Consider the following 24181-nt stretch of genomic DNA (forward strand, 5'->3'; position numbering starts at 1 on the left):
ATAGCAAACATGGAAGAGATAGGAAGGGAGAGGAAGCGGAAGAGCAGAGAGAGCGAGAGGGAGAGACAGAGAGAATGGACGAGGGGGGAGCAGAATGTGAGAGAGAGGTTGCGAAAGAGAAAGAAGTGTGAGTGGGCGAGACAGAAGGAGGAGAGGGAGGGAGAGGGACGGGATTAGAATGGTTTTGAGCTATTTCGCTGTCCTTAGACGACCCCTTCTTTCCGCTAACGGCGAGACTTTCATGGTTGCATATTTCAGGGTGCTCGCACACTGTGAAATAAATAATGCCAATATATGCTTATTAAGGACATTTCTTAAACTAATTTAAATAGTAATGCGCCCCAATTTAATAAACATGTATTTCATTTCCTATAACTAATTTTATTATACAATACATTACAGAGAAGCAGACGAAAACACCTTGCAGTTCAGAAAAGGTCGGCTTCCCCAGGTCTGACATATAACACATATAAGCAAGAGTGCTGATGGGGCCTAGGGGACGACCACTGTGCTTTGAAACGGAGAAGTGGGCCCACCTGCCTACTGCCCAGGATTGGCTGACAGCAATGACATTCAAACTTGTTTATACTGGGCTCCCCCTTGAGCAAACATATTGTACCTGCTCCCCCCTAAAGCTATAACTCTTATATTTTCTATTTTAAAAAAGGCCCATATTCCCCCTATTAGGGCCTTGCGCCTCTCTCAACGTCCTTCCGGCTCCCCTAGGGAGCCAGCATCAAAGTTTGAAGATCACTGGCCGAGTGGGTCAGGGATTTCACATTATTCTAGAAAACTCTGGAAATCGGGTGCCAAGAGCTGTAGGTGCAAGCATTTCAACACACATCAACATACCTGTCATACCTGTCCACAAGGTCACTGGCAGTGGCCAGTCCCTTTGGCGTGTGAGTAGATTTTCTGGTGCATGTAGCATGAGTCCTTGGGTTTCTGCCTGGAGGCGTGTGCGGAACACTTTAACCAATGCTTGCACGTCCACCCTCTGTGCCAACTCCCAGTGCTGGAAATGGAAAAGATTAAGGGGGTAATTCATAGAATTCAGCGCACAAGTGGCGCACGCGGCTGGCGCACAGTGTGCGCGTGCTAATCCCTGCGCCAGCCGCGTGCGCTAAAATACATTTCCGCGCACAGCGTATTCATGGATTCCAGCCACCAAAACCAGCCGTGGTGCACAGTGGCGCAGCGACCCTGCAGCAACGCCAGTTACGCCCCCAAGAACGCCCCTTGCGGAGGGAAAAGCCATCAAAATCCCCAATCCAGCGCAAAGGGCTGCGCTAACCCTGTGCCAGCATGGCAAGCGGGGTACGTGTATCACTGGGGTGCGCGTGAAGTTCCTCACGTGATTTCAGCTGGGTACGTGTATTACTGGGGTGCGCGGGAAGTTTCACACGCGATTGGCCCTGTGCGAGCGTGGTACGTGTATTACTGGGGTGCGCGGGAAGTTTCACATGCGAATTCAGCAGGGTACGTGTATTTCAGGGGTGCGCGGGAAGTTTCACACGCGATTCCATCAGGGTACATGTATTTCAGGGGTGCGCGGGAAGTTTCACACGCGATTCCATCAGGGTACATGTATTTCAGGGGTGCGCGGGAAGTTTCACACGCAATTTCAGCTGGGTACGTGTATTCCAGGGGTGCGCTGGAATTTCCACACGCGAATGTCCTGGGTACGTGTATTTCGGGGTGCGCGGGAAGTTACACACGTGAATTCAGCAGGGTACGTGTATTTCAGGGGTGCACAGAAAGTTCCACACGCGATTCCATCAGGGTACGTGTATATCAGGGGTGCGCTGGAAGTTCCACACGCGAATGTTCTGGGTACGTGTATTTCGGGGTGCGCAGGAATTTACACACCTGAATTCAGCAGGGTACGTGTATTTCAGGGGTGCGTGGAAAGATCCACACGCGATTCCATCAGGGCACGTGTATATCAGGGGTGTGCGGGAAGTTCCACACGCGAATGTCCTGTGTACGTGTATTTCGGGGTGCACGGGAAGTTTCACACGCGATATCAGCAGGGTACGTGTATTTCAGGGGTTCCGTGGAGTACTACACGTGAATTGGCTGTGTGGGTCCTCCCAGGTGTTCGCTCTACAACCTCCACGGCCCCTGCAGGCAGCCCACACCACGGGGGACTACCCTGCACCCCCACTCATGTCCCCCAGCACCCCCACCCCCCAGCACTGTGGGGCACCCTCCACCAGGCCCCCACTCATGTCTCCCAGCACCCCCACCCCCCAGCAGTGCAGAGCAACCTCCACCAGGCCCCCACTCATGTCCCCCTGCACCCCCACCCCCCAGCATCCAGGGGCACCCTCCACCAGGCCCCCACTCATGTCCCCCTGCACCCCCACCCCCCAGCACTGTGGGGCACCCTCCACCAGGCCCCCACTCATGTCTCCCAGCACCCCCACCCCCCAGCAGTGCAGGGCACCCTCCAACAGGCCCCCACTCATGTCCCCCTGCACCCCCACCCCCCAGCACTGTGGGGCACCCTCCACCAGGCCCCCACTCATGTCCCCCAGCACCCCCACCCCCCAGCAGTGCACGGCACCCTCCACCAGGCCCCCCACTCATGTCCCCCTGCACCCCCACCCCCCCAGCATCCAGGGGCACCCTTCACCAAGCCCCCACTCATGTCCCCCTGCACCCCCACCTCCCAGCACTGTGGGGCACCCTCCACCAGGCCCCCACTCATGTCTCCCAGCACCCCCACCCCCCAGCACTGTGGGGCACCTGCCAGCAGGCCCCCACTCATGTCCAACTCATGTCCCCCTGCACCCCCACCCCCCAGCAGTGCAGGGAACCCTCCACCAGGCCCCCACTCATGTCCCCCTGCACCCCCAACCCCCAGCATCCAGGGGCACCCTCCACCAAGCCCCCACTCATGTCCCCCTGCACCCCCACCCCCCAGCACTGCGGGGCACCCTCCACCAGGCCCCACTCATGTCCCCCTGCACCCCCACCCCCCAGCATCCAGGGGCACCCTCCACCAAGACCCCACTCATGTCCCCCTGCACCCCCACCCCCCAGCATCCAGGGGCACCCTCCACCAAGCCCCCACTCATGTCCCCCTGCACCCGCACCCCCCAGCACTGTGGAGCACCCTCCACCAGGCCCCCACTCATGTCCCCCTGCACCCCCACCCCCCCAGCATCCAGGGGCACCCTCCACCAAGCCCCCACTCATGTCCTCCCGCACCCCCACCCCCCAGCACTGTGGGGCACCCTCCACCAGGCCCCCACTCATGTCCCCCTGCACCCCCACCCCCCAGCAGTGCAGGGCACCCTCCACCAGGCCCCCAACTCATGTCCCCCTGCACCCCCACCCCCCAGCACTGTGGGGCACCTGCCAGCAGGCCCCCACTCATGTCCAACTCATGTCCCCCTGCACCCCCACCCCCCAGCACTGCGGGGTACCTGCCAGCAGGCCCCCACTCATGTCCAACTCATGTCCCCCTGCACCCCCACACCCCAGCACTGTGGGGCACCCTCCACCAGGCCCCCACTCATGTCTCCCAGCACCCCCACCCCCCAGCACTGTGGGGCACCTGCCAGCAGGCCCCCACTCATGTCCAACTCATGTCCCCCTGTACCCCCACCCCCCAGCAGTGCAGGGCACCCTCCACCACGCCCCCAACTCATGTCCCCCTGCACCCCCACCCCCCAGCAGTGCAGGGCACCCTCCACCAGGCCCCCACTCATGTCCCCCTGCACCCCCCACCCCCCAGCATCCAGGGGCACCCTCCACCAGGCCCCCACTCATGTCCCCCTGCACCCCCACCGCCCAGCATCCAGGGGCACCCTCCACCAAGCCCCCACTCATGTCCCCCTGCACCCCCACTCCCCAGCATCCAGGGGTACCCTCCACCAAGCCCCCACTCATGTCCCCCTGCACCCCCACCCCCCAGCATCCAGGGGCACCCTCCACCAGGCCCCCACTCATGTCCCCCTGCACCCCCACCCCCCAGCAGTGCAGGGCACCCTCCACCAGGCCCCCAACTCATGTCCCCCTGCACCCCCACCCCCCAGCACTGTGGGGCACCTGCCAGCAGGCCCCCACTCATGTCCAACTCATGTCCCCTTGCACCCCCACCCCCCAGCACTGTGGGGCACCTGCCAGCAGGCCCCCACTCATGTCCAACTCATGTCCCCCAGCACCCCCACCACCCAGCACTGTGGGGCACCTGCCAGCAGGCCCCCACTCATGTCCAACTCATGTCCCCCAGCACCCCCACCCCCCAGCAGTGCAGGGCACCCTCCACCAGGCCCCCACTCATGTCCCCCTGCACCCCCACCCCCCAGCAGTGCAGGGCACCCTCCACCGGGCCCCCAACCTATGTCCCCCTGCACCCCTACGCCCCAGCACTGTGGGGCACCTGCCAGCAGGCCCCCACTCATGTCCAACTCATGTCCCCCTGCACCCCCACCCCCCAGCACTGTGGGGCACCTGCCAGCAGGCCCCCACTCATGTCCAACTCATGTCCCCCTGCACTCCCACCCCCCAGCACTGTGGGGCACCCTCCACCAGGCCCCCACTCATGTCTCCCAGCACCCCCACCCCCCCCAGCACTATGGGGCACCTGCCAGCAGGCCCCCACTCATGTCCAACTCATGTCCCCCGGCACCCCCACCCCCCAGCATCCAGGGGCACCCTCCACCAAGTCCCCACTCATGTCCCCCTGCACCCCCACCCCCCAGCACTGTGGGGCACCTGCCAGCAGGCCCCCACTCATGTCCAACTCATTTCCCTCTGCACCCCCACACCCCAACACTGTGGGGCACCCTCCACCAGGCCCCCACTCATGTCCCCCTGCACCCCCACCCCCAGCACTGTGGGGCACCCTCCACCAGGCCCCCACTCATGTCTCCCAGCACCCCCACCCCCAAGCACTGTGGGGCACCTGCCAGCAGGCCCCCACTCAGGTCCAACTCATGTCCCCCTGCACCCCCATCCCCCAGCATCCAGAGGCACCCTCCACCAAGCCCCCACTCATGTCCCCCTGCAGCCCCACCCCCCAGCACTGTGGGGCACCTGCCAGCAGGCCCCCACTCATGTCCAACTCATGTCCCCCTGCACCCCCACCCCCCAGCATCCAGGGGCACCCTCCACCAAGCCCCCACTCATGTCCCCCTGCACCCCCACCCCCCAGCACTGTTGGGCACCTGCCAGCAGGCCCCCACTCATGTCCAACTCATGTCCCCTTGCACCCCCACCCCCCAGCACTGTGGGGCACCTGCCAGCAGGCCCCCACTCATGTCCAACTCATGTCCCCCTGCACCCCCACCCCCAGCACTGTGGGGCACCTGCCAGCAGGCCCCCACTCATGTCCCCCAGCACCCCCACCCCCAGCACTGTGGGGCACCTGCCAGCAGGCCCCCACTTATGTCCAACTCATGTCCCCCAGCACCCCCACCCTCCAGCAGTGCAGGGCACCCTCCACCAGGCCCCCACTCATGTTCCCCTGCACCCCCAGCCCCCAGCAGTGCAGGGCACCCTCCACCAGGCCCCCAACTGATGTCCCCCTGCACCCCCACCCCCCAGCACTGTGGGGCACCTGCCAGCAGGCCCCCACTCATGTCCAACTCATGTCCCCCTGCACCCTCACCCCCCAGCACTGTGGGGCACCTGCCAGCAGGCCCCCACTCATGTCCAACTCATGTCCCCCTGCACCCCCACCCCCCAGCACTGTGGGGCACCCTCCACCAGGCCCCACTCATGTCTCCCAGCACCCCCACCCCCCAGCACTGTGGGGCACCTGCCAGCAGGCCCCCACTCATGTCCAACTCATGTCCCCCTGTACCCCCACCCCCCAGCACTGTGGGGCACCCTCCACCAGGCCCCCACTCATGTCCAACTCATGTCCCCCTGCACCCCCACCCCCCAGCACTGTGGGGCACCTGCCAGCAGGCCCCAACTCATGTCCCCCTGCACCCCACCCCCCAGCACTGTGGGGCACCTGCCAGCAGGCCCCCACTCATGTCCAACTCATGTCCCCCTGCACCCCCACCCCCCAGCAGTGCAGGGCACCCTCCACCAGGCCCCCACTCATGCCCCCCTGCACCCCCACCCCCCAGCAGTGCAGGGCACCCTCCACCAGGCCCCCAACTGATGTCCCCCTGCACCCCCACCCCCCAGCACTGTGGGGCACCTGCCAGCAGGCCCCCACTCATGTCCAACTCATGCCCCCCTGCACCCCCACCCCCCAGCAAAGTGGGGCACCTGCCAGCAGGCCCCCACTCATGTCTCCCAGCACCCCCACCCCCCAGCACTGTGGGGCACCTGCCAGCAGGCCCCCACTCATGTCCAACTCATGTCCCGCTGAACCCCCACCCCCCAGCATCCAGGGGCACCCTCCACCAAGCCCCCACTCATGTCCCCCTGCACCCCCACCCCCCAGCACTGTGGGGCACCTGCCAGCAGGCCCCCGCTCATGTCCAACTCATGTCCCCCTGCACCCCCACCCCCCAGCACTGTGGGGCACCTGCCAGCAGGCCCCCACTCATGTCCAACTCATGTCCCCCTGCACCCCCAGCACTGTGGGGCACCTGTCAGCAGGCCCCCACTCATGTCCAACTCATGTCCCCCAGCACCCCCACCCCCCAGCAGTGCAGGGCACCCTCCACCAGGCCCCCACACATGTCCCCCTGCACCCCCACCCCCAGCAGTGCAGGGCACCCTCCACCAGGCCCCCAACTCATGTCCCCCTGCACCCCAACCCCCCAGCACTGTGGGGCACCCTCCACCAGGCCCCCACACATGTCCCCCAGCCAACATGTCATCACAATCTAGATCCCTGGCCCTTATGGTCAGCCTCCAAATGCCAAACACCCATCCGAGTATTGCATCCACCCACTTAGAAATGGCAATAACATGATAGAACCCCAATTGCAAGTTTGGAAATAAACACATGTCCCTCACATACACCCAACAATGGGTGTCAGTGAATCGCAAAACCCATATCATGATATGCATGAAACCAATGAGATGATACTACACATTGAAGTTTGAACAAAAAGTATGTATTAAAAACAACATAAATTGAATCAAAAATAAACAAACAAAAATGGGAATTTAAAAAAATAAAAACCAGCATGTCTGTGAAATAATGCAAAACCACAAATCATAATCCAAAGGAAAGGTGTCCAAAGTCACAGTCCACAAAAGTAAATCCAATGGAAAATTAAAATCGAAAACCATTGCTCCATGGGTAAATCATTAAAAAAAAATGAAAATCCAACAGTCAACTATATACAGATAAACAATCCAGGGTCCATGATCCCAACAGAAGAAATGAAACCTATCTAATAACACTACCTAATAAAAAAAAACTATATACAAAAATGTGGCCCATTGTCCAAAAGGTCCAAAAGAAATGCAAAACCAAAGGAAACCTAACATTAACTACAGAACTATTTACAAGGGCAGCGGGCTAGTCCGACGGCTCACTTTTGGATGTCCCGGGCCAGGGCATCATCGAACTCCTGCTCAATGTCCCGGAGGCGGTCCTCCTCCATGGCCCCAAGGGTCCGCAGGGCTGTCGACGTGTCCACCTCCAACCCCCTGCGGATTGCCTCGAGGCACTCGGCCCGCCTCAGGGCCCTCCACATGGAGTTCTCCGCCCTGACCATCGTGAGCCGTGCCTCTTCCGCCCGCTGCCGCTCCGCATCTATGGCGTGGCTCAACCGCTGCCACACGGAAGACACTTCCCGTCCTGGTTCCTCCTGCCCTCAGGTCGATGCCTGCCCCTCCGATGTCGAAGGCCCCGAGCCATCATGGCTCCCACCACGTTGCTGCTGCTGCTGTGCCTCTGCCCGTGCACTGCCTCCTGCTGCCTGCACATCCTCCGCTGGCTGCGGTGCAGTCGTTGATATGGCCACCCCTGCTGGACGTCCGACTCCCGACTGTAGCAGGGATGCCTCCTCCACCAGCCTGGCCGCACCGTCAGAGGCAGCGCCACAGGGCACCCAGGTGACTAATGGGTAGGAAGATGGCACAGAGGACGACTGGCGCATAGGGGGTTCAGTTGAGGAAGGGGTCGTAGCAAGCCCCATCAAACGGAGGAATCCGGCCTGGGTGACCTGTCCCAGTAGGCTGACGCGGTCAACGAGCCATTCGAGATGACGTGCAGTCTCCTCATGAAAAGACTGCAGGTCACCTCGCATGGCCCGTTGACGCAACGCCACACCAATCAGGACAGGCTCCACCCAGGCCCGGATAGCCACGTCCGCAGGCAGAGGAAGGCCAGTTGTCGTGAGCTCATCCCCTGCCTGAAAACGGGTCTGGACGTAGGCGTCCCTGCTGGTGCAAGATGATGCAGTGACAGGATCAGGAACAGGAATGCACACAGGCACCTGCGCGGCGGCCTGTGCTGCCTCCTGTCCCTGGTCCTGCACTGCACCACTAGCACCAGTGGAATCCCCACCTCCAGACCCCGTCTCTGTTGCTTGCACGGCCTCCTCCTCCACCAAACCCCCCACCAACCTGGATAACTCTGTGCCATCTTCCCCCGTTGGGCCCTGTGGGGTCCCAGCTGCCCCTTCTGCTGCCGTGGAGTCCAACTCCAACCTCCGCCTCTTGGACCTCCCCCGGCAGCTGCGGCCTGGGACGTGGCACCGGACTCCTCACTCCCCGACGAGATCAAAACCTGGGAGGGGAGCCGGGCCTTGCGTCTCTGGCTGGCGGTTCCGATCCCCGCCACTGTGCTCCACAGCACCTTCTCCGCCCTCTTCATCAGTTGACGCTGCAGACAGGGAGAAATAAAACACAGGCATCAGGGCACTGTACAATGGACACATACACACATGACAGTTGTACATGAGTGGCATTGACAAACCTCAGACATGCCATCACAATCCCCAACACACATGTCATTTCAACTTCCACACATGAGCCATACCACAGCCATATCGCAACTGCCAGCACCATCCATACACATACAACAGCATGAGCAGGCAAAGGTGAGCCAGACATCACATGCAACACAGGGAGTGCACTACACATGCACGCACACCACCACACTTGCATGCATGTGTACACCTCTGCCAACTGTCGCAGTGATCAGATGGGCATCCATGTCACATCTGCCAATCAGGCTTCCACATCCCGCTGTCACATGCATCCATGTTGCATCACTGTTGCACCCTTGTCAAATACACACACATGCACATGTACACAGTGCTGATACATGCAGCTGAAAACAACATACATGCGTGACATCACAAACATGCCTACTTACATACACATTCATCCAAACATGTGTGCCCACACAACTGCATTTGGCATGCAAGCCTACACACACAAGCACCATCCATGTCTCACACATGACAGCCCTCGCATGTGTTAGCCTCACGGCCCTGTACACCCCCACCCATACTCGGCCCCATAAAAACAGATGTGCAACCTGCACATCACCACACGCACAGCTTACAATCATGATGCATGTACACTTACCGCTCGACTCCAGACGGGTCTGCCTCTCAAGGACCTGGACGTGGAGCGCTGGGGATATACGTTCCAGGACCCTCATCCGATCTTCCGACAAGTGGCCCCGGCGCCCCTTAGCATCCGCTGCCTTCAAGAGGCGCCGGGCCTTGTTGAGGGTCCTGGACCTGAAGTCCTCCCAGCGCTTCTTGACATGTTGGAAGTCACGGACTGCCACCCCCTCCGCGTTGATGGCAGTCACGATGTCTGTCCAGATCCGAGTCCGTCCTTCCTTGTCGGCGCGGGAACTTCCGAAGAGGGCATCATACTGCCCCAGGACTTGCTCCACCAGGACACCAACTTCGGTGGCAGTGAAGCTGGTGCCCCTCTGCCTCTCTGGCCGGGGGTTGTCAGTGGTGCCAGATGTTGCAGTGCCAGACATGGCAACCCCAGAGGCAGGAGTGGGTGGGCAACTGGGTCCTGGGGCTGGGCGCAGCAAATGGCAGGGCACGTGGGCAGCAGGTAGTCAGGCAGCAGCAGATGGCAGGTGGGAGCGTGCTTGGGGCTCTGGGGGGCAGTAATTCGGCCTTCTGGGCAGGAGCGTGGTCTTCCGTGTGCTTACCCGTGGCCAGCTCGATACGGAGTGATTTGGCACGTGAAAATTCTGCACATCAGCGTGTAATTCGAGGAAAGGCCCTTAACGCAATTTCATTGGACAGAAGGCCCTTCAAGCGCAAGCGCCTCTATGACGTGACACGCGCAGGCATGCATGGGCGTTTCAGCGCGCGTGAAAAACTGCATGTCCGCGTGTAATCCGAGGAAAGGGCCCATGCGCGTAAGTGACGTGACGCACGCGGGCGTTTCCCTCAGCACGGGTTAAAGGTGAGCGGGGCCAGCAGTTCGCTGTACGTGCCTTTCGTGGAGACCGACGTGTGTTGCTGCTTCCTGTTGTTTCGCGCGCCATCACAACTTCACAGCTATCAAGGACGTATCTCTTCTTTTGGCGGGGGTATTGGCTACGCGTGTTTTTCTGCATCGCGCTAGTCAGACGGTGAGTCGCACACGCTATTTTTCCCACTGCGGGTGCCCCTGTGTATCGCACCCATTTTCGATGTCATAGTAGCCTGCGTGTCCCACGCGTACGCGTTATTCGTGTTACTGGGTGCCACCGCGTACTGCGTGAGGTTGAATCCACGCACGTAGGCTGCAGGGTTGCGTGCATGGTTTTACTGCAGTTTTGGGGTGCCTGAGCGTTGCGTGACCCGTCACTACATCACCGGGGTCACATACAGCCTTGCCGGTGCAGGGGGGCTGTTAACATCTTGCTTCCCACCCCCTTCACCCCAATTGTTCAGGTCAATTGTGGTGTACACCTCCCATTGGCACTACTCCATCTCTGCCGGCACTACTATATCTGTGCCATGGTTGGGAGGACACCAAAGGTGAGGGGCGCCTCAGCTGGGCGTACTCCTCGTGGCGGCGTGGTTGGGGACGTAGCCGTGGTGACCAGGGAGTAGGGGGACTCCAGGGTGTCCAGGGCGGACACAGAGGGGGAAGAGGCAGGGGTGCGCCACTTGAGCACAATGTTGTGCCATGTGTCGGTGCAGTCATGCCACCACCCCCTGTGGTTCCGGGGATGCAGCTTCTGTATCTGGCACTGGCGCCCGTGTGACCCGGCAGTCCGTTCCATCGACTGCCACGGGCCCAAGGGCAGTGGTAGCTGCAGGTGCAGCTGTGGACACCGCCACCCAGGCTCAGGGTCTGCCAGCGCAGGCTGCGTTGGCACTTGAGGAGCCCTTGGTAGATTTCCAACAGGCCAGGAGGGAAACCATAGGGGCAGGCCGGGCTGCTCAGACCAAGACACGTGTCCCTGGGGCAGTTATGTCATCTGCTGCCCCGAACAGCCGGGTGTTGGCAAGTGCAGGGGCAGATGCACCCAACAACACCCCGGTTGTGAGTCTGCCAACCAGGACCGTTGCGGTCAATGACCCTGCCACAGCTGATGCTGCGCAGGGTCCATTAGAGGGCACCCAGATGCCACTGACACAAGTCAGGCCTTTGGTCGTCCCTCCACCTGCCATTCCCTTGGCTCAATCCACCGAACCCACTGGCCATACTGGTCAGAGCGGCATTAGCCAGCTAGGGTCTGCGCCACAGTCCAAGAGGAGGAAGGTTGCACCTGCAGCACAGGCTGGGACCCCACACACAGCCACGACCTCCTGCACGTCGAGGAAGAAGCCTTTCTGCAAGCAGGAACTGGACTGCCTCGTGGGCTACGTGCGGGGCCACAGCCGTGACATGCTAGTGGGTGCCAATAGTCAGACTACGGCTGCCCAACGTGACACCCACTGGAAGCATGTTGCGGAACATGTCAGTTCATTCGGCCATGAGGTGCGCACGGCGCAAGAGTGCAAAAAGCGTTGGAATGACATCAAACGCAGCACTAAGGCTAAGCGTGCCTCTAATTACAACTTGACTCTGGTGACTTAGCGGTGGGCCTGCACCAGAGGAGAAGGAGCTCACTCCGCATGAGGCACTCGTTGCTGAGTTCATACCACCTGAATTGGTCGAAGGAGTGGGAGAGATGCTGGACTTTGATGCCCAGTCCAGTGAGTGTTGATGCGTGTTTGTCGAGGACGTGTGTGTTTCACTTGTGGGATGTGTTGTGCATGATTGCCACTACATGTGACGTGTACATGGTTCTGATGTGCAAGTAATGCAATGCTTCCGTGATGCATGTCTGCTCTGCTGGATGGTGGACATGTGGAGCAGACAGGGACTGTCCGCATCACCACTATTGCACCCTACTGACATGCTGGTTACAAGTATGCCCCTCTGGTCCATGTTCCAGCTCACTGGCCCTTCTGCATGTGGCGTGGGGTGACCTTCCTCTCAGCCCAGGCATAATGCCATTGCATGACTGACGTGCATGTCTCCTCTGCCTGCATGCGGGGACTCCATGTAGGCATGCTCCCTTGCCCCTCCTCCGCCACTCTGCACCCCAGTTCCACCTTTGCACTGGTCTGCTTCAATCTTGCCAATGTGTACTTTCCTGTTCATGCGTCCTGTGTAGATGCTAACTTCCAGCGTACAATCTGCCAGACATATGCCGTGTGGTACAGCCTTAGTACTTGATGCAGGGTATCTCACTTGTACTGTGCATAGGTCAGATGTCCCGCAGGGACATGAGTGCCCATTCATGCTCCATGTGCATTGCACGCATGTCCCTATGTGTCCTTGACTGGATGATCACTGTAATACAAGTCCTGGGTGACATACATTGCATGGCATCTCATCAGCCTTCCCATGTCAACTGTGACTCAGTACTGCGTTGCACACATGTTTAGGGTCTGACAGTCTGTGTGGCTCACAGGCCTCAGCCTGTTCAATGGCCAATGACTGTGTCCAACTGTTGTTGTGTCTTCTTCACATGTGGGCGGCCTCCAGAGTTTTCATCATGTGTCCTGCTTACTGTCCCATCATCATTTGCAGTGTTGTCACTTGAATCACATTAAGCTGTTGATGCCAGTCAACACTGCCCGTCAATACACAGGTGTATGGTCAGCCTTTTGATACCATGCTAGGCATCCCTGCTTTTGTACTGGGGTGGAGGGGTGCTTGGCTTCTAGATATGGTACACATTGAATGCACAATGCACGTGATGCCTGAATTTGACCTTGCACTGCCTTCACATTTCCTGGCACAGACCATGGAGTCCTTGTACATGTAGGTAGTGAGTGGCGTACACATTTTCTGCACTGGATAGACCCACTTCCATGGAAACTGCCACCTTTCAACAGGTCTGATCACAGAAGCAATTCAAAGTTGACCCAGTATGCATGCCAGGTTATATGTTGTGTGTCACATGTCTGCCTGATGCGTTTGTTGTCGGTGTGTGTATGTGTTGTGTCCATCTGACATGTGTAGTGACCTTTTTTGGCGGAGGATGGTGTTGTCATGCGAGACACAGGGTTGTTACCACCACATCAACCCGGCACAAGTGGCGGTCGTGTGGTGGTAGGCCACGAAAACCCCCAAGTGCTACAGTCCATCTTGTCTCTGGCTGCCTATGAGTCCAGCCTTGATGACGACTCTGATGTCCATGTTGAGTTGGATGCGCATCAAGTCCATGTGTCAGGGGTGAGTGATTCTGATGTGGACACTCCTCTGTCTGCGACACCTGCACTGAGGGATCAGACAGTCTTGGTTCCTCCGCCCCTGGTGGATCGGGACGCAGGGTCACCCCCCACACCAGTCACTGATGTGCCTGGGACATCACGTCGACGGGGGCATGTAGTCGTGCAGCCGCGGGCGGTGCCAACACAGCGAGGACCCCCGGTCCTTGGGTCCTGCAGGGGTCAAGCCCGGCAACGCGGTCGCCGCGCGCAACCGCAGTATACTGAGTGGGAGCAAGACATGACTGCCAATTCAGAACGGCAGGGGGCAGCAATGGAGAACATCGCTGAGAGCATGGAGCGTGTGGCCCGATCTGTGCTCCCCACTAGGCAGGTGCTTCTCCAGCAGCAGGCGGCACGGTCCACGGCCCGCTCGCTCAGGCTGGGCATGGCGGCCTCAGACAGGTCACTCCAGGCTGAAATGTCGTCTCTGCGTCAAGCAATTGCTGCTCACGCAGAGGCGCACATGGATGCCCTGAGGGAGGAGTATGCTTCCCTCAAATCCACTCTGTGTGTCCTTATGATGTCCCAGAGGCAGCGGGCAGAGGAGAGGTTTGCACAGCTTGAGCGTACCATCTCGGCTGAGCTCCAGGCTTGCCAGGAGGTACAGCGGTTGTCCAGCCAGGCCTTGCAGGAGGAACTCTGTGTTACACGTGCTACCTTGCAAGAGGAAGCACGTGTATCACGTGAGGTTCTGCATGCAGACCTACGTCACATCGCCACACAGAACCAGGCTCACCCGTCCGGCAGACTTGCTGCCGACGAGGGGCAAGCTGCGGCTAGGCGTGGCCAGGCTACTGTGCCACGTCCTCCTTTCCAGGATGAGCCAGACTCGGACGACCATCTATCTCCCACATAGGTCGGGCTGTGCAGGCGTTGAGCCCATGGAGTTTTTTTTTTGGCTCAGCATCATCGCATGTGGGTGTTGAGCAGCACCCTTTACCTCCCCCCTCCTGGGTGCCTACCCTCCCCCCCGGGTTGTATGTGGCCATTTTTGATTTTTCTTTTAGTTTAGTTAGTTAAGTTTCTGTTTGATAGTTAGTTTAATTAGGTAATGTAGGTTTTTCATAGTTAGTGTAATTAGTTAATATAGTTTAAAATTGCTTGTCTATTGTGCTTTCATGTGATGGTGCGGTGCTTTGTGGCTTTTGAAGGCATCCACTGTCTGTTCTAGCTGGGCCCTTCAGGCTTGTCTTGTGTATGTGTTTGCTGCTTGGGGTCCTTGACTCACATATGCCACTCCTGCCTCCCTTATCCATGGGCTCGCAAGGATGGTTCCGTGTGACAACCTATTACACAAGGGCTTTGGACTGTCATATCTGTGGCATGTCTGGTGCTGTGTGACTTGTGTTGACACCCCTAGTGGGGATGATTGTGGTGTTATTGTCCACTGTTCAGCTTTTGCTAGATGGGGTGTTTCATGATTAATGTGTACATTCATTGCTATGCATTGTGGAGTATGTTTCTTATCTTTACTGTACACGTGCTTGTTGCAATTCATGCCGTAGATAGTGTGTTCCACACTTTGGATGTGAAAGACGGACTGATGGTGTGATTTCTGATGTAAGTCTCTGACATGGTCCAGTAATGAGATGCCTGAAGAGACACACACAGATGACTTTAAAGCATTAATCATGTGTTTCATGCCCTTTCTGCAGGGGGATGAGCCTCCAGAGCACCTTTGCCAGCAGACATGGCCCATTGGACGTCTGAATTCTGGACACGTTTGTTGGTGCCCACATGCACATGTGTGCACAAGCAGAGGCACAGGGATTGCAGACCTACATCCTAGAACTGCTGACGTGTTCCAAGGAACTCCAGGCAAGGTGAGCAGCAAACCATGTAGCCTTCCAAGACATGGAAAGGGGCAGCTCACAGGGACATACAGCAAGGGACATACTCGGGTGCAGTGCATTTCATTTCCATGTACATTTTGATACATGCACTGCCAACTTTGTTTCGGTCATGGTGGAACACGACTTGTTCTGAAGTCATGCCTTGCTATATGGGTCTGTCTGCTTACCCAGGGAACATTGCATGTTGTGTGAATTGTGACACATTGGTGTTCCATTTGCCAAGCACCCACCAGCGGCTGACTTACTGCATTGATTGTGTATGACCCATCACAGGGGTAATGTTATATATGGGTACGAAGCATCTACACCAGATTGTCTGTTTGTAGAGTAGTTTGTTGCTATGGGGCATGTTTGGTGGTGTGTTTTTGTGTAATGGGCACGTACAGATTATTAACTGTGGCTCTCTTTGCAGCATTGCAGTGCTCCTGTAACCGGACCTGAGAGTGCGCAGGCAGGAGGCCAGCACTCAAAACCAGAGCTAAGTGTCTTGTTGTTTTTCTTTCAAACTGCTCTGCATAGGCTTGCTGGGGGGTGCACTAATGCATGGATGAATGTGTAATTCAATTTGGTATGTTTGTTTTCCCCTACTCACCCAGAGTCCTATCCAATTTTAAACCCTGTACCCTCTACCCGGTGTTCCTGCTTCCCATACCTATCCAAGCAACGTTCCCTAACCCTCCTTCCCCGCTGGGGTTGCGGATGCCTGTGTAAGCCCCAAACTTGCAGGCGCCAAAACCCTAGAGGGGGTGGTTGCTTCGTGCCACTCCTAAGCCTGGACTACAGAAGGCCATGACAATGATGTCCAAGTTTGTTCGGATTGTGTATGTGTTCATGCAGGTAGTACATTTTCGTGCATTCCCTACTTTCATGTGTCATTCCTCCTCCCCTTTCCTGCCACTCATTCCAGTTATCCAGTGTACCAACACCTGTCCCGTCTGCATATCCCTGACCCTCCTTCCCCACCAGGGTCTCAGAGGCCTGTGTGAGTTTGACCTTGCAGGCACCCGGGACACGGTGGGGGTGGTTGTTTCGTGACACTCCCGCGCCTGTACACAGGACCTGTGACAGTACACATCCCTTCATGGTGCATCATTCTATGTTATGTACCACACATGGTTCACATCCTGTTGTGACATTGTTTTACTGTGCTACCTTGGTTGTTACATCACTGTGGTAGTACTTGGCCTTTGTGAGGTACTGCTACGTCAAGTCATCTACTGGAGGGTGTTCTGGTTCTTTTTTCTGGCTTGGATTTTGTGATTTTGCAAATGAGGGTGGATTCTGAGGGTGCAGGCACCTTTTTACACACAAGGTGGGAGATGGTGACGAAGGGGAAGGGTGATCCTGTGGCCAGGTGAAATTGTGGGTTGAATGGAATGCTCCATGACCCAAGTGCAGTTGTTCAGTGGGTCATGGTCATTTGTGAGGGAGGGGGGGGTTTGTTGTTGATAGTTGCCTTGCCCTGCAGTGTGATGGGAACCCTGACATTGTAATGGTGGTATCCTATGTACATGTTGTGTTCTGCTGATCAATGCCTGTTCATGTGTTGTGTTTACCTTTCAGGTGTGAGGGGATAGTTGTGGTTTGATATGCTGGGGTGTACACATGGTGAATGTTCACTTGTGATGTGTAGAGGACACTGATGGTCACTTGATTGCACATGCATATGTTGAGTGCATGTCCTTACTGACCCACACACTTGCACTATGATGCACTACATGTACAACCACCCTTGCATATCCACGTGTACACTCTGTTTGCCTTCTGGTGCCCACTGTGTCCCTGCAGCACATGTTCTGTGACCAATTATGGATCCTGTACATGCCTAATTTGCTTTTTGATGTGGTCTGTCGCTTAGATGTGATGCTCAGGGTGTGCATCACACACAATGGCTGTTCACTGTGCTGTGCGCTGAGCAGTGTGTTGCAGGAGTTGGACACAACACACAGAAGCTGCAGTGTTGATTTTGCAATGCACAATGTGCATGTAGACAGGCATTCATTGTTATGTTACATCTACAACTTTGTAATGCATTTGGAAATGACTTATTTTGGGTGGGAGGTTGTTGGTCAGTCGTTTCATCTGATTCCATGTCAGGCATCATTGTCTGATGCCACTGTACATTTTTGACATGGCAATGTGTACCTTATTGGTACTGTGTTGGTGTATGGGTATTGCTTGCCATGTCATATTGTGGTTTGGGAGGGTTTGAGTGACATAACAGTGATGGCCATGGCCTGTTTTGCAGGTGTGTGCGATTCACACCTTGCATGTCAGGGTCATCCGCTTCTCAAAGCAACTAGCTGGGGGTAGATCTCTCTCCGCGGCAGGGGCCTCCCTCTGGAACAGCCTTCCTGCCTCACTGGAACTTGAGGAGAACCATCTCCGGTTCCGGAAACACCTCAAGACCTTCCTCTTTGCTTCTGCTTTCTCTCTGCCTCTCCCTTGCAAAATTCTTCACTGGAACTGCAATGGATCTGCAACTGGGCCACTCTCACCGACCTCGGTCCCTGGCCCAGCCACTCTCCACTTGCACTGCCTCCCTGGCAACCCCTGCACTGCGGGACTGTCTCTCTATCCCTACAGCCCCCCCTTCCCAGCACTTGTCTGCACTTACCTTTGCAGTTGCCACCAGCTGGCCTATTTATTTGTTTTTTAGTCTACTTACCCTGTACTGCACTCCCCCCTCCCCTTCCCCTTGCACTTTTCCCTTCCCCCTACCCCTGCACTTGCACAATCTAAATGACACCTGGCCTAGTAGTATCGTTGTCCGTCTTCCCTTGTTCCCCCCTCCCTGCCTCATCGCACCTTGAAATACTTGTGTATAGGCACGTTACAAATGCCAAATCATGTCATGTCATATGTGTGCCTTTTGGTCACACAGGATAGCTTGTGTTTAAGTAGCTAGGGATGCAGACAATGTGGCACTTCCATGGCAACTCTCTCAGGGTGGTAGGGTTGTGACAGTTGACTGTCTCTTTGTCATCATCGATTGCCACCTGGTATGTGCCAGGCCTGTGTGCACTCCGCAGGGGTGGGAGTTTAGGTGAAAAATGTGGCCACAGGCTGGGTCCGGGCTTCCTCGCCACGTGCCCTGTCCCCTCCCATGGGCAGCGCTTGTGCCTGTGGTTGGGGATGTGGGGGCACCACCATGTCCACCGGTACGCCCTGTCGTGTTGCAACATTGTGCAGGACACATGCTGCCACAATGATCCTGCACTCTACTGGGGGTGCATAGAGTAGCTGCCCGCCAGAGCGGTCAAGGGAGCGGAAACGTGACTTGAGCACTCCGAATGTGCGCTCCACTATGGCCCTGGTTGCAATATGGGCGGCGTTGTATCTTACCTGGGGTGGTGTGGTGGGGTTCCGGATTGGCGTCATCATGTGGTTGCTCATAGGGTAGGCACTGTCCCCTGGGGAGGTGTAAATGGTTGTGATTATTGGGGTTTGTGTATTTGTGTGTATGTGACATGCATGCATGTGCAAGGGCATTTGTACTCACCTAGGAGCCATGTGTCGCCATGCTGCCCAGCTTCCAGGGCCCGGCTCAGGGCGGACATTCTGTATATGAAACTGTCATGAGTGGATCCAGGGTAGTTTGCATAGACAGAGGTGATGATTCCCTTTGCATCGCATACCACCTGTACATTGATGGAATGCCAGTGCTTGCGGTTTCGGTAGATGTGCTCAGTTGCCCTAGGTGGACGTAGGGCCACATGGGTGCAATCTATGGCACTGAGCACTTTGGGGAAGTGTGCCACCCTGAAAAAATCCAGGACAACGGCCTGCCTTTCTGCGGGTGTTCTGGGCATGTATATGTGCCTGTGGACTGAGGGGCGCGCTGTCATGATTGCCAGTACCTGGTGTAGGCAGCGTGACTGCGTGGCCTGTGAGACCCCCCCCACTATGGCAGTAGTCTGCTGAAATGACCCAGTGGCCAAAAAATGCAGGACATTGAGCACCTTCTCCAAGGGGCTCAATGCTTGGGAGCAAAGGGTGGGGGATGTAAGGTCATCTTCCCACTCCCTGACCAGGTCTAGGATGATATGGGGTGGAAACCTATACCTGCCGTAGACCTGGTCGTCAGGCATCCCAAAAAGGCTTGTCCGTGGTGCGAAAATGCATGCCCTGGCTATTCTCCTCCTCCTGCGGTGTCCCACGATCAGTGCTGCGACAAATGGGGCATTCATCGTAGCTGTATATACGTGTTTGTTGTTTGCGCGCACTTGTATACTGTGCGCAGGGACACTTCTGCCTGCCTTCGTGTGGCGGACGCGTTGACGACTGTGTGCGTATTTTGCCGTGCGCGGGTTTCCCGTATTCAAATCCATGAATACGGGTTGTTCGCGTGTGTGTGGGCGTTCCGTGTAGTTCCCTGCAGTACTTCCCCAGTTACGCCCTTCGTTATTCCCCATTCCGCGTGTTACGCCCACTGTTCCGCCCACTTTGGTTGTGTGCGCCGCGCTATGTGCACTTTTGCTGTGCGCGTAGCGCACGCCGTGTGTGCCCGCGTGCCCCATGGCAGGATTTGGCGCACGGACAGCGGGAAACACGCGCAGCGTCTTCCTTGAATCGCACGCGTGCGCGTGCGCTGGGTTTCTCACGCTTGCGCCACCTTGCACCTGCTTGCGCTGGGACTTTCGGCGCACGTTTGCTCCATGAATCGACCCCTAAGTCTGGGAGCCCACCTCATGTGGTGATGGGGCTAAGGGGAGGCTGGCTGGAGCAATAGGGGTGGGGTTACGAGTGGAGTCATTGCAGGCAAGCAATATGATTGTAAAAAGTATAAAAAATACATGGGGCTAAAATAACACTTCTTATAGAGATGTCTTGAAACATGCACACATCACTTAATCAAGCAACCTGACCATATGTAACTCCAAATCGTAACATTTTCAGCAAAACAATATGTCTTCTGTAGCTCTATTTTCCCATCTCAATGGAAGCCTACAGCTACCAGCATGCAAACTGACGTAAGGCTAAAAAAAAGTCACTTCTGGTTTCGGCACATATGCTATTAAGACTATAAGAAAATGCATAATATGATTACCTACTTGTATTCGTTACACACACCAGCCAGCTTTGTGGAACCCTCTCATTCTAATGAACCAATAGTCACCCCTTTGAAGGGACACAAATTACTCCCCATTTGCCACTCACTGCTCTGTCTGCATCCTTCTTACGTCAATCACACTTTAACATGCATGATGCAAAACAAAACAGAAAAAGAAAAAGAGAGAAAAGCTCTTATGTTCTTGGAAAGTTTCCTAATGTTGACCAGTCCTGGTGCAATGTTGTATGACAACTCAGGAATGGGCTTTTCAGAAGTGAACTACCATGCGTGTGCATCCGGGGACATATTTTTCGGCAGATTTCAGGCCAAGGGACATCGGGCCCAGTTCTTGCATTGCCAGCACCCAGGACCAAAGCTGCTAGGTTTCCAGGCATGGACTGAGCAGCACCTCTATGTACAGCACTCCATCCACTGTCACATAGGGATCTGCATCTCTACTGTGATTGCCTGGCCTGGCCTGACTGGGTGAGGCCATCTCGGACAATGATCTTGTGGATCCAGGGGTAGTGCCTGGCACACTGTTACTGTTGCAGCAGAAAAGCCCACCAGTAATGGGGCAAGGGTATGAAACACTGGCGGCGGCCTAGTAAGCCAGCCACCAATAGGACGAGCCTAAACAGGCTGCTGCTGTGACCCTTTCCTATTAGAACATCCTTTGTCAGGCACAGAAACTGGCCTTCAGCAGTGCCAATGCAAGTCTTGGAAGGACCCACTGATGCCCTGTTTTTGCACCAGTCAGGATGGTCTGATAATCAAGGAGGGCCGATGTGTGTGTGTTTTATAAAATATGAGCAAAGAGCAATGTTTGTTTTTGCTAAAATGAAAGAAAGGTGGTTGATGAAAAGAAAATATGCACCTGCCAAAACCACCCTAGTGTTTAACAGTGCCACTTTAATGTTCATTTTTATCAATCTGACATTTAAAGGGGTTTACATACATACTTATGTATGCAAGAATGGATAATTAATTTTGCATGATCGTGGGTGTGTTTGTGTTGTGTGTGTATACATTATAGTTCAGTAAAAATTAACTGCTAATAACGTTTGACTCGTATGACGGATTTGGATGATAGTTTGCAAACATAATTGTACATACATAAACCCCATCACCCCCACCGCTCCCACAGCCCCACCTCCAAGGGCCTAGTCTCTATGTATTTTCCCATCGAGGAAAAAGTCACATTTCTGGAAGTGGACCTGCTACAAAACATTTTGTGCATGGAGCGTTGACTCGATTTCGGGGAGAGGGGGGATCTGGGGTTATTGCGTCCAGTCATTTTTTAAATATTTGAAAGAGAAGGGGGTGCCCCTTCCTCCAAAATTAAAGTGATATCTCCCATGGTGCTTTGCAGCAGAGAGGATTTTTTCAGAAATGAAAAAGTCGCATATGGTTAAGTTGCCAAACTCATAGGAAGACCAGGTTTTTGGTGGCTTATAACGTATAACTTTGCTTCCGCTGGACGAATCCTCACCAAACTTTGCAAAAAAGCATATGGGCCGATCTATGGTGAGGTTTCATGCGGGGGGGGAATTACAGGGGAGGGGTCTCAAAATATTTTTTTCCCCATAGACTGAATGGGCAAAACCTTTGTGCACAGCTACAGCCCGAACGGCTGGACGGATTTTCGCCAAATTTGCGGCAGGAGCGGGGGCTTGGGTCAGAAAGCATGCTTTCGTGTCTTTGGTGGGAATCTGACCAGTAGTTTTGTTGCAAATGACTGAAATGTACATGTCTAAAAATTAGTGATATCTGGGTCGCTCTCCTGACCCATTTCCCTGTTCAATCCGAGGACCGAAGTGTCATTGGCCTGCGGTACGGCATGTTGTCGAAGAACTTTGGATGCGGCCAGTGGTTGGCTGGAGGGAAGCGTTCTGTGCGTCAACAATTTTTGAGAAACACCGCCATGGTGTCTCGGAGGACAGTGCACCGGCGGAAGGGTATGTAAAATATACCATACGCCATGTGTTGGCCTCAACAAGGGAGGGAAAGTGTGGGGGAGTGATAAGTGGTTAATTTGACATATGGAAATAGCTGGAAGAAGACAGAGGAGGGGCTTCAGTATTGATGTGTATTGCGCAAATTCGCTGGTACCTAGACAGCCGACAACTTTGTATGGTGATTTGAAGCAGCTGTTGCAACGGTACGATAGCTTCTGCCGTGACCTGTTTGCAGCGACTTCTTTCCGTGGTGAGTGGTGGCAGGTGAATTTCAGAAGGGGAGTACATTGCACATGGCATAGGGTGGGTGGGAGCATGGGTGCCGGTGCTATGCGGATGGATAGTTGTGGTTGGGGACATGGTGGCATGCATGGGGGCATGCAGTTGGGGGTGGGTTTGTTGAAGGATTACACTATTGGGCGCATGGCCGTAGGCCGGTGGCCATGTTCTCAAGAGACTAGGGCTTCAGCTCACCCACCGCAGCAATGCACGTGTGTGTCTGTATCCAGTAGAGGGGGGTGCTTGCATAGTGCGATGTGTGCAAATTGGTTGGAGTAGGGCCAATGTTGCGAACAGTATGTGGGTAGGTTACCAGTGAGACAATACTTTGTGAATTGAAGTGAGTACAGCCGTAGTATGCAAATGAAAGTGCGCAGGGGTGCAGGAGACAGTGCTTTATTTGTACATTATTGTCATTGTTGCACTTTTTTCCTCCATAGCTCCATGGCGGTGCGCAGGTTGGGTAGGAGTGCTGGTGGCAGCGCTGTGTATGTGGATTGTCGTAGTTGGTGACATGTATGGTGGTATTACATTGTGGTGGGTGTGTGCAAGGCCTAGAATATTGGGTGCTAGGCCGAAGGCCGAAGGCCGAAGGCCATGCACTCAAGAGCCTAGGCCTTCAGCTTACCCACTGCAGCAATGCATGTCTGACTCTGCATTCATAGGCCATGCACTCAAGAGCCTAGCTCTTGAGCTCAACCACGACAGTAATGCATTGTTGATTCTGCATCCGTTAGAGGGTGGTGACTTGTACAGAATGGGTGTGGAGCATATTTCAGATGCAATTGAGCAGCAGAAGAGAGCTGCCATGCGTGTATGTTTGGTTTGCAGGTGAGGTGACTGTTAGAACGTGGTAAAGTTTTGATGTGTGGTTGGAGATGCTGCAGTGAAAAGTCACGCAGTATGGCCACTGGGTGCAGTGTTTGCATATTGTTAGTATGGTAGAGGGTAAGGTTGAATGGCAGATTATATGTGTTTCAATAGTGTGCTGTGTGCAGATTGTTTGTAGTATGGGCAATGTTGTGAGGATTTTGTGGTTAGGTTGACAGTGACACAAAACTTTCTGAGTGGAAGTGGGTAAGACAATAGAATGTGAATGAAAGGGCATAGGGGTGCCGGAGACAGTTTAATGTGTGTACATTATGGTAACTGTTGCATTTAACGCTGTGCATATGCATTGCAGTGTGGACGTTGGGTAGGAGTGCTGGTGCCAGTGGTTGCATTACGGTGCAGGAAATGTGTGCAAGGAGCACACCCAATGCACCAATGCAGGTTTGACAGTGCATTAGGCACAGGATGGTGATGCTTGGTGAGTGGGTGTGGAGCACATTGTAGACGTGCTAGAGCAGCACAAGTGAGTTGCAAAGCGTGTATTGTGGGTTCCATGGTTGTGGTGATAGTTGGAACATGCTACAGTATTTG

At 55.6% G+C, this 24181-nt stretch overlaps 1 long non-coding RNA gene across 3 annotated transcripts in view; it reads right to left on the reverse strand.

Moving 5' to 3' along the window:
- The window catches only part of LOC138514156 (uncharacterized), a 98763-nt gene that overhangs the window by 65180 nt on the left and 9402 nt on the right, over positions 1 to 24181 (reverse strand). For all 3 annotated transcript variants that reach the window (XR_011281885.1, XR_011281884.1, XR_011281886.1), the window contains one exon: positions 853 to 1015. This is a non-coding gene — a long non-coding RNA (uncharacterized lncRNA). The remainder of the gene's footprint in view (positions 1 to 852; positions 1016 to 24181) is intronic.

Source organism: Ambystoma mexicanum, chromosome 12, assembly GCF_040938575.1.
Source record: "Ambystoma mexicanum isolate Mex_15411 chromosome 12, UKY_AmexF1_1, whole genome shotgun sequence".
NCBI classification, from domain to species: domain Eukaryota; kingdom Metazoa; phylum Chordata; class Amphibia; order Caudata; family Ambystomatidae; genus Ambystoma; species Ambystoma mexicanum.